Here is an 11775-nt window from a genome sequence, read left to right as displayed (position 1 = left end):
CTATGGGTTGGAACCGACTCAACGGCACTTAACAACAACAACAACGAGTCGAAACTGACTCCTAGAGCTACCAACTCGCTGGCACCTAACAACAACAAAAGCTACTCCTTAGATACTCTATCAACAACAAGTAACAACAAAACAATAAAAGAGCCACCTAATAAAGACTCCTGGTGTGGCACTGTAGGATCAGCATTGGACTACGAACCATAGGTCAGTAGTTCAAACCCACCTGCTGCTCCTTGGAAACCCTATACAGGGCCACTCTGAGTTGAACCTACTGGAAGGCACTTAACAACAACAAAGCAATTAAGAAAACATAACCTGAGGGTTTGTGCCTCTGGTAGCTAAGTTTCCTCTGCCTGCAGGCCTGGTAGTGGCCTCTGGAGTGGGGGTTGGGCCCTCTTGGGGATTCCCTCTTGGTTTACCACTGTGGTGAGGCTCACAGCAGCTGCTTTCCCAGGCCTTGAAGCTTCCAACCTTGGGATGATGTGTAATTTCACTCCCTTGTCTAGCCCATCATGACTTCCTGTTCTTTTTTGGTAATGTTTTTCAGATCTGCTCTTTCCTGTTGCTTTCCCAAGCCTGATTTTGGTCCAGTCTCTAATTACCTCACACACACCTGCACTCTCTAACATCCTCCTTCCTGTCTACAACTTTTCCTCCGGCCAGTTTTTCCACCCCCCACAGTTGTTAGAATGCTCTTCCTTAAGTATCATTTCCATCACACTTCTCCAGCAGCTCCCAATTGCCTCTTGCATCAAATCCCAGCTCTAAAGCCCCCTCTCATTGCCCGGACCATCTATCTCCCTTACAGCTGGACTCTACTCTAGCCAAGCAAACGTCCTGACATTATGTCTATACAATGCTATAACATCTGGTTAATCCAGTCAACTCCGTCAAATCTTCAGTTAATCATCTGGATGTTTTGTCTACAAGACGCCAAACATCTGGATTGACTGAAGAACTTCACTATATTGATGGTTCTTTTGTGTTTTTTTTCCTAAATGGAATTGACCAGATGTTTTGGCATCATGTAGACACATTGCTGTCTCCTACGTTTGTCTTAATAGCTTGTCTGCACAACATTCTTTCCACCTGGAACATGACTTGTCCCTTCAATGCCATGTTCTTCCTTCCTTCCAAATTTCAAAATTCCCTCGGCTGTGAAGCAGTTATAGATTAATCTCACTAAACTGATGTCTTGGTTCATTCTGTTATGTTTATAATTTATATATATATAATCCTTTCCCACTGCAATCACGGTGATTCATGTTTCGTTCTTGGGCATTGTCCTCTTCCACCCCTCTAGATTATAAATTCTATAAAACAAAAACCAAACCTAATACCACTGAGGCGATTTTGACTCATAGCAATCGTATAACATGTTTCTGAGACTGTAAACCTTTATGAGAGCAGATAATCTCATCTTTCTCTCAATTAGCTCTGTTGTTAAGTGCTGTCAAGTCCGTTCTGACTCATAGAAACCCAGTATTGAGTTTCCAAGGAGTGGCTGGTGGGCTTGAATCACCAATCTTGTGGTTCAAACTGACCTTGTGGTCCAGTGCTTATTTTGCAGTGCCATACCAAGACACCAATAAGCTCTGTGTTGTTGTTGTTGTTAAGTGCTGTCAAGTTACTTACAACCCACAGTGACCCTGTATAGGGTTTCTGAAAAGTGGCTGGTGAGCTTGAACTGCTGACCTTGCAGATCAAATTACTTTTTCAGTCCAGTGCATTAACCCACAACACCACACCAAGACCCCAATAAGCTCAATAGTTAAGTATAAAATGTTCTATAAAAACAATTTTATTTGTGGAGTGAGAAGCTTGGTTTCCTAATTGTCAAGAATAGACGTTCTAGAAGTCCATTTTATTTTATAGTCTAGTCTTCTCTTTAATGTATGACCTCCACAACGTGCTTAACTTTTCTAAGCCTCGGGTCTTCTTCTCATCTGTAAAATGGCAATAACAACAGAGATTATTTCATATAGTTGTTTCTAAGGAGCAAATGAATAAATACAGAACAAGTCCTTAGACAAGTACCTGGAGTAAAGTAAGTATCCATTAAATGTTAGTGCTCAGCATTATCGGGCATTATTTAAGATGTTCAAACCCACCTGCTGCCCCTGGGAAACCCTATACAGGGTCACTATGAGTAAAAATGTTGTTGTGTTAACAGCACAAACAACAACAAACCTTTATCAAAGCCTGGTTTTTCTTCTCATTCTTATCATTTTTACCACTCATCTGTCAGTTTGTCATACTGTGGTGGCTTGCATATTGCTATGATGTTGAAATACGGGTATTTTAAATACCAGCAGGATCACCCATGGTGGACATGTTACAGTTGAACTTCCAGTCTAAGAAGGAGAGACAGACTACTTCTGAATATTTAGTTACTGAAAGCCTTATGAACAGCAGTGGAACACAGTCAGCATGAGAATATTGGATATTGAAACATGATGAATAGCATTGAATATAGTCAGATATAGTGCCAGAAAAAGAGCCCCACAGGTCGAAAGGCACTCAAAATATGACTGGGGAAGAGCTGCCTCCTCAAAGTAGAGTTGACTGTGATGAGGCGAATGGAGAAAAGCACAACTCAAAGTAAGGAAAAACAGCTGTAAACATTCATTAATAATTGGAATATAGAATGGATGAAGGATGAATCTAGGAAAATTGAGAGTTGGCAAAAATGAAATGGAACACGTAAACTTTGATATCCTAGGCCTTATTGAACTGAAATAAATGGACTGGTGTTGGTGATTTTGAATCAGAATCATAAGGTTTACTATGCCGGGAATGGCAAATTGAAGAGGAATGGTGTTGCATTCATCATCAAAAAGAACATATCAAGATTTATCTTGAAATACAGTGCTATCTGTGATAGGATAATATCCACAGACCTACAAGGAAGACAAGTAAATACAACTATTATTCAAATTTTTACATCAAACACTAAAGCCAGTGATGGTGAAATTGAAGAATTCTGTCAACTTCTTCAATCTTAAATTGATCAAACATACAATCAAGATGCATTGATAATTACTGGTGGTTGTAATGCAAAGCTTGGATGAAAAGAGGAAGAATCAGTAGTTGTTTAATATGGCCTAGAGTTCTGGTGTGGTACTGTGGGTTAATGCCCTGGACTGCAAAGTTGGTTTGAACAACAAGTCAACAGTTCAAGCTCAGCAGCTGCTCCTTGGAAACCCTATACAGGGTCACTATGGGTCAGAACTGACTCGATGGTACTTAACAACAACAACAACATAATATGGCCTGGGTGATAAAAATGATGCTGGAGATTATATACTAGCATTTTGCAGGACAAAAGACTTCATTACAAATGCTTTTTTTTTCAGGATCAGGTAGTGTTTCATTCTGTTGTGCATAGGATTGCTGTGAGTCGGTACTGACTCGATGGCACCTAACAATAAAACAACAAAGAGAAAAGTATACACACGGACATCACCAGATGGAATACAAAGAAACCAAATTTACTACATCTGTGGAAAGAGATAGGGGAAAAAACTCTGTACCATTAGCCAAAATAAGATCAGGGGCAGCCTGTGTAACAGACCATCAATTTCTCATATGCAAGTTCAGGCTGAAGCTAAAGAAAATTAAAATAAGTCAATGAGAGCCAAAATATGACCTTGAACACATTGTACTTGAAGTTAGAGATCATCTGAAGAAAAGATTGGATGAATTAGATCATTGTGGGATAACATCAAGAATAGTATAAAGGGGGAAAGCAAGAAGTCATTAGGAAGACAAGAAATAAGGAAAGACCACATTGGATGCAAGGAGAGACTCTGAAATTTACTCTTCAGGAAAGAGAAGCTAAAGCGAATGAAAGAAATGAGGAGGTAATGTAGCTGAACAGATAAATGTCAAGGGAAGCTCGAAAAGACAAAGTCAAATATTATAATGAAATGTGCAAAAACCTGGGGTTGGAAATCAAAAGGGAAGAACACACTCAGCATTTCTCAAGTTGAAAGAACTGAAGAAAAAAATCAAGCCTAGACTTGCAATATTGAAGGATTCTATGAACAAAATAGTGAATGATGCAGAAAGCATCAAAAGAAGATGGAAGGAATACACAAAGTCACTGTACCAAAAGAAACAGTCAATGATCAACCATTTCAAGAGGTAACATATGATCAAGAGCCAATAATACTAAAGGAAGAAGTCCAAGGTACACTGAATGCAATGGAAAAGAACAAGGCACCAGGAATTGATAGAATACAAATCGAATTCTTTCATCAAACTGAGGTAGCACTGGAGGTACTCACACATTTATGCCAATTAATTTGGAAGACAGCCACCTAGCCAACTGATTGGAAGAGACCCAAATTTATGCCCATTCTAAAGAGAGGTGACCCAACAGAATGCAGGAATCATCGCATGGTATCATTAATATCTCATGCAAGTAAAATTTTGCTAAAGATAATACAAAAATGGGTGCAACGGTACATGGATAGGGAGCTGTTAGAGGTGCAGTTCAGATTCTGATGTGGAAGTGGAAGGAAGGATATCAATACTGATGCAAGATGGATCTTGGATGACAGCAGAGGATTCTAGAAAGACATTTGTCTGTGCTTTATTGACTACAGAAAGGCTTTCAATTGTTTATCTTCTAGCTCACTAGTTCTGGCTTCTAGCTCTTCAATTCTACTCCTTTGCCCTTTCAATGTATTGTCCATTTCTGATATTCTATTATTAATCATTTGGACCTCTTTCTGTAGGTTTTGAATTGTTTCCAATGCTGTATCTATCTTATTTGATTGTTCCTATAGTGTTTTCCTGACTTCTTCCTTATTTTTCTCAACTGCATTGTATAGTGTTTTGATACATTTTACAATCATTTTTCTGAATTCCTTCTCAGGCATTTCCAAAGCCTGCCCATCTTCTAGTATGGAGTGTAGGTCTACTTCCAGCTCATTTGTCTCAATCACTTTATCTCGTTTCTGGACATATGCAGATATGGTCACCTGCTTCTGTTTTTTGGGCATCTTCAGGGCTTATCTGTGGCCTTAATACTCAGATGGGTATGTATGTTGGTATTTTTTATTCTTTCTGAATGCCTCCAGGTAGATGTGATCAGGAAATGGGCTTCCCTTTTCACTCTTCTTGAGAAGTTTCAAGATGCCACTGTTGGTCGTTTTAGCGTAGTTTGGGATTTAATTTTTGGCTTATTTCCTTTTTTGTCTGCTTGTCCCATTCCACAATGTCCGTTAAGGCCTTTTTTCTAGTTGTAAACAGTTCAGGACTGGCTGTGGCCATTTGGTTTTAATTGGAAACTGTCTCTTTAAATTTCCAGGAGATCTGTGTGCATGCATAGTAGAACCCTCCAAGGGTGGGGCTGGGGTGCCCACTAGCTCAGGCACCCCTATAGTCACCCCAATGGAGGTGCGCAGACAGCAAGGGACCAATGAACAGCTACCAAAAGAGAAGAATGTCCACACCTTTATCTCTGCAGTTCTGCCAGGCGTCTGTAGCCGCTCTATTCCTTCCCCTGCTTGGTCTCACCCAAGATGGAGGCTCCTCGAGCAGCTGAGCATCTCGAATTACAAAGCAATGGATTTCTTGCCTCTGCCACAAATTCCCTCAGCTGTGTAAGCCTTCCAATCTTCTAACTATTCCTTTATATGTGGCTCAGAGTTCTGGGACCAGCCCCTGAGCCTACTTGGTTGGGTATTCTGTGTTGTTGCTGGTAGAGCTCCTTCACTGCACTTCCACCCGATCTGCCATCTTGTTTGTTCCCTAAATTGTTTAGATTATGACAAACTATGGACAACATTGTAGAGAATGAGTATTTTGGTAATATTATTGGTGCTCATGAGGAACCTGTGCATAGATCAAGAAACTGTCATTTGATCAGAACAAGGAGACACTAAATGGTATGAGCCAGGTTTGCAATTTTCATTATATTTATTCAATCTGTGTGCTGAGCAAATAAACTGAGAAGCTGGATTATATGAAATAAAAAGTGGCATCAGGTTTTGAGGGAGACTCATTAACAACCTGCAATACCCAGATGATACAACCTTGCTTGCTTAAAGTGAAGAGGACTTTTATTAAAATACTTACTGATGATGACCACAACCTTCAGTATAGATTGCTTCTGAATGTAAAGTAAACAAGAATCCTCACCAGTGGGCCAATAAATAGCATCAAAATAAGTGGAGAAAAGATTGAAGTTGTCAAAGACTTCATTTTGCTTGGATTAACCATCAACACTAATGAAAGCAGCAGTCAAGAAATCAAACAACATATTGCATTAGGCAAAAATGTCAGTTTGAGGATTAAGGCTCATCTGACCAAAACCATGGTATTTTCAATAACCTCATATACATGCAAACATTAGACAGTGAATAAGGAAGACCTTAGAAGAATTGATGTGTTTGAGTTATGGTGTTAGGGAAGAATATTTAAACTGCCATGGACTGCCAGGGGAACAAACTAATCTTTTTTGTTAGACGTACAGCCAGAATGCTCCTTAGAAGTCAGGATGTCCAGACTTCGTTTCTCATAATTGGACATATTATCAGGAGGGACCAGATCCTGGAGGACATTATGCTTGGTTAAATGGAAGGTCAGCGAAAAAGAGGAAACCCCCGATGAGATGAATTGGCACTGTGGCAGCAGCAGTAATGGCCTCAAGTTTAGCAATGATTGTGTGATTGACTCAGGAGCAGACAGTGTATAATGTTGCTATGAGTTGGTACTGACTCGATGGCATCTAATAACTATCTATCTTTTGATGGTGATAGCACCTTGCTAGGCAGGTAAGGGAATTATTTCTATCTGATGGGTGAGAAAACAGATATCAAAATATTGTATCACTTGCCCATCTAACCAGTTGCAGGTCTGAAGCCTTACAGCCTTTATTTCTATGCTGGCGTTCAGCTCTTTCTAGTTTCAGACATGAAAATACTGCTTTATGTAAAGATCGACTACTCAAAGAAGCACTCGAGACAGAAATGTGTTTTCTGACATGCCATTGGTTCCCAAAAGTGGTCTGTGGATCCTTGTCCATCTGTGATAAAGTGTTTTATTTTAAAGCAAGAAAAGAAAGGACAATGTAGTAAGGTTTTCCTAAATTGAAATTTATTCAATTTTAAGAATATTCCCTAAATTTAAGTTGTATCCTTCCTTCATTTTAAGTGTTAAAATATTCTATGTTTATGAAATTATGGTTATATTTAAGTTATAACATTTATAGCAATACAATATAAAATGCTCTCCTTCCTTCATGCAACATTTATTGTATCTACTTATTTGTTAGATATGTTTCTAATTACTTAGAGCTGAACTGAATGAAACAAATAAAAATCCTTACCCTTGTGGAGGGCTTTCTAGGGTGGGAGAAGGACCATAGACAAAAAATACAAAGTGTTTGGAGGTTAATAATGCTTTTGAATAAAATTGAACAGGGTATAAGAGATTGAGCATGTGGGAAGTGGCTGGGTTGCATTTTAAAGTAGTGTAGTTAGTGTCGGTTTCCTTGAGAAGGTGCCATTTGAAGGATTTAAAAGAGGTGAGGGGCTTTAGTCCTGCAGATATTTAGGGAAGGGTTTCCAGGTTGGGGGAGCAGCCAGTTGAAAGGTCTTAAAATGGGGTCACACCTAGCTTATTTGATGAACAATAGCAAAGTTAGTATGTTTGGTATTGGGTGAGTGATGGAGAGGGTAATAAGACATGTCAGAGAGGTTGAGGAGAGGTCATTGTGAGAATTTGGGCTTTTACTCTGAAAGAAATAGAGTTTTGAATAGCGAAGTACAACAATGTGGCTTATATCTTAAAAAGCCCACTTGACTGCTATACTAATAATATATTGTAGGGAACCAAGGGTGGGAGCAGGGAGACTAGTCGTGGTCATAGTATAGTAGTCTTCATGAAAACACAGTGGCAGCGGCTATGGGCTCAAGTGTAGAAGCAATTTTGAGGATTGTGCAGCACTGGGCAGAGCTTCATTCTGTTGTATATACTGTTGCTATGAGTCAGAACCAACTCGACAGCACTTAACAACAAAAACAACATGAAAGTTGATAGCTCTTTGGACCAAGGTGTTAACAGTGGGAGGCGGGAAACAGTGTTAGAATTCTGGATATACTTTGAAGATAGAATCAACCGAATATCATGATGGACTAGATGTGAGTGTGAGATAAATAGAAGTCCAGGGTTTTGTCCTGGGCAAGTTATAAGATGGCATTGCCAACAATGGAGATGGGAAAATTGCAGATAAAACTGTTTTAGTGGAGGCAGGACTATGACATGTAGATCAGAGTTGTTTTGGACATTATGAAATCCATCTGATGAACATTATGGAATTTAACTCTGAAATGGACATAGGCTTCACATAGTCTCATGAAAAACTTTTCTAAATTGATTTTAAAAACATTTGTTGAATTCTTCATTTGAGTGGAAGAGTTTTCTGCTCTCAAAATTACCCTACTATTTAAAATTTACCAGTATACATAATATAGTCCATAAAGACAATTTTCTATATCCTATTTTGGTGAGTAGTATCTGGGATCTTAAAAGCTCATGAGCAGCCATCTAAGGTGCAATTATTGGTCCCTCCATGTGTGGAAGAAAGAAGAGTGATGAGAACTGAAGATGCTTGGAATCAATTAGTCCACTGACTTCATGGAACATATGAATACCAGTCTCCAATTACTCTAAGACCAGAACTAGATGGTGTCTGGTTATCACTACTAACTACACCGAAAGGGATCACATTAGAAGGTTGCTGATAGAGTAGAAGAAAATGTACAACAAAGCTCAGAAATATATAAAAAAAGACCGGACTGGTCTGAAAGAGACTGGAGGAATCCAAGACTATAGCCCTTGACTACCTTTTGGGTCTGGAATGGGACTCACACTTGTGGCCCAGTTAGTAGACAGGTATATATGGGGGACAACAATAGTAGGTTTGCTCACTATGGAATGGCCAATCATTCAAAAACCAAAGGGCAACATTTACTTAAGGATAAAGTTGAGAAGGGATGGGAAGGTGAGTGGAATGGAACTAGGAAGCATGGGTAGGAAGCGGGATAACTGTTACTACGTGGAGGGGATTGTAGTCATTGAAATGAAACAAAGTGAGTGATTTGTTGAATGTAAAACTGATGATCTTATTGGTAAACCTTCACTCAATTCACCATAAAAAGTTAAAAAAAAAAAAAGTACTAGTATAATTTTTGGCATCATGTTAATGAAATTAATTTCTTAAAAGAACAAGAAAACCTTTTCTTTTTCTTCTTTTTTTTTTTGACTAGTGTTGTGAAGAAAGTCTTCAAAATATGAATTTTGCTAATCAAGTAATATGAATTGCTACCATGATATAATTTTTTAAAAAGATTTTATTGTGAACTGAGTGATAGTTTACATGGGATAACATTGACTTTATACTCATCGTGTCATTGCAATGATTATAATCTCCTCCATGCATCATCATTCAACAGTATTTGCTTCTATTCACTCTGTTTGTGTTGTTTTTTTGGGAGGGGGATATACACAAAAACACTCAGGAATATATAATCATTTAAACAACCCAAGGGCACATTCTGCAAGCCTGCCATCTGGCTGCCAGCACTCAGCCTTTCTCTTTCCATCAGTCTAGAGCCCTCAGTTGCTCTCTCTTTCCATGTCCTCATCTCTGCCTCAATCTCTGGTGTTGCTGGTTCTCTGGATAGGGTCCCACTTTCTGCTTGTGCTCTTAATCTTAAAGGAATAATTTTCAGCAGATGTGGAAGAGAGAGACCAGACTCCTGTCTGTATTTCATTTAGAAGTTAGTTTCTCTTATCACAGGTAGGATCCTTTACCTGACATTCTAACAGTTTATTTATTTTTAAATGATGAATTTACACTTATCACTTAAAGAGCCATGATTACATTTCTATTACTCCTCCTCCTTTTGTTCTGGGAGATTTGGTTGCTTCTTACAATGGATTCATGACTAAACAGGATAGGAAAGACTATTGCTGTCAAGTGCCCTCTAGTCTGTTCTGACTCATAATGGCCCTGTATAGGGTTTCCATAGAGTGGCTGGTGGATTTAAGCCACTGACCGAATGGTTATCAGTCAAGTGCTTACTATGCTTACCAATGGCGCCACACCAGGTATCCCAAATAAAGACTGTTGTTGGTTAAGGGACACTGAATTGGTTCTGACTCAGTGGCTCTGTATAACATTTCGAGGAGTGGCTAGAGAGTTCAAACCGTCACCTTGCAGTTCAACCTGACTTTGTGGTCCAGTGTTTATCCTACAGGGCCGCACCAGGACGCAAAAAAAAAAGAAAAAAAAAAAAAGACTAGCAGGTGGATAACTTAAAGTGGGCAAATGGCTTTGTAAAACTCCCTCAACTGAAAATCTAAAGATGTCACAAAAGCATAGCTTGTGGCCATTGCTAAAAGTAGAATGTGCCCATATGATCACATACAATAGAAATATGTATGAAGATTTGATTCTGGAAATGGGTTAAAAATCTCTGTGTGAGTTCATTAGTGCTGATGCAAGACAAGAACGATTGTGTAAATTTTTAGTTAAAAATGAAACAGAATGGGAAAAATAACCAGTAGTATACTGGAACTATCTTTGGTAGCTTGAAATGTGCCACGGTGAGACTGTTCACAACATGAAAATTTGCAAATGGTACAAAATGAAGGTTTTCCTGATTTTCCTTCCCCTCTCCTTTTTTTTATCTTTAGGGATTCAGTACACTAGCACACCACTGAAAATATTCTCAAGAAGTAACAATGCTGATGTTCATCGCAGCACTATTCACAATAGCAAAAAGATAGAGACAGCATAAGTATGCATCAATGGAAGAAAGGATAAACAAACTTTGGTACATACACATAATGGAATATTATGCAATGTTGAAGAGGAATAATGAATCTGTGAAACAGCTCATAACATGGATGAACTTAGAGGACATTGTGCTAAGTGAAATTAGTCAATTACAAAAAGACAAATACTATATGGAACCATTATTGTAAAAACTTAAGAAAAGGTTTTCATGCTAAAAGGATGGGTGTGGGAGGGAAGGAAAGTAATTTACTTGCTAGAGGTAGGCACATTAGCTTGGGTGATAGGGAGAGCAATATACAAGAAGAGGGAGGGTGGCAGAAGACTGGTGAAGATAGGTGAAGACACAGAGAGGTATGCAAGGGCTAAAGGGAATAGAGGTAAATAGTGATATATATATATGTATATATATACAATCTTGGAACAACAGTGTTCTGTGCATAGATACGTGGATTGAGATCTGGGTTGAATGGGTGAAGGAGGAAGAGTGGGATACATACAACTTAAGGCAATGAGTTGCTGGGCCTGGACACTCAGGATAATAGTCTCAGGTCAAATTGCCATAACATAGTCCACAATGACAATGTTCTACATTATATTTGGGTGAGCAGTGTTTGAGATCTTGAAAGTTCATGAGCGCCATCTAAATTGCAGCTATTGGCCTCTCCATGTGCAGAAGAAAGAAGAGTGGTAAGAACCGAAGAGGCTTGAAATCAATTAGTCCAATGGATTAATGGAACATGTGAACACTAGTCTCCATGGCCCTGGGACAAGAACTAGATGGTGACTGGCTACCACTACTGATTGTTTTGAAAGAGATCACATTAGAGGGTCCCAGACAGAGTGGGAGAAACTGTGGAATAAAACTCAAAATTATTAAAAAAAAAAAAAAAAAAAGACCGGGTTTACTGGTCAGAAGGAACCTGACATTATCGCTCTTATTTCTTTAGGTC

This window comes from Chrysochloris asiatica, unplaced genomic scaffold, assembly GCF_000296735.1.
Source record: "Chrysochloris asiatica unplaced genomic scaffold, ChrAsi1.0 scaffold00318, whole genome shotgun sequence".
NCBI classification, from domain to species: Eukaryota; Metazoa; Chordata; class Mammalia; order Afrosoricida; family Chrysochloridae; genus Chrysochloris; species Chrysochloris asiatica.
The sequence above is the reverse complement of the archived record's forward strand: the minus strand, read 5'-3'. Positions refer to the sequence as shown.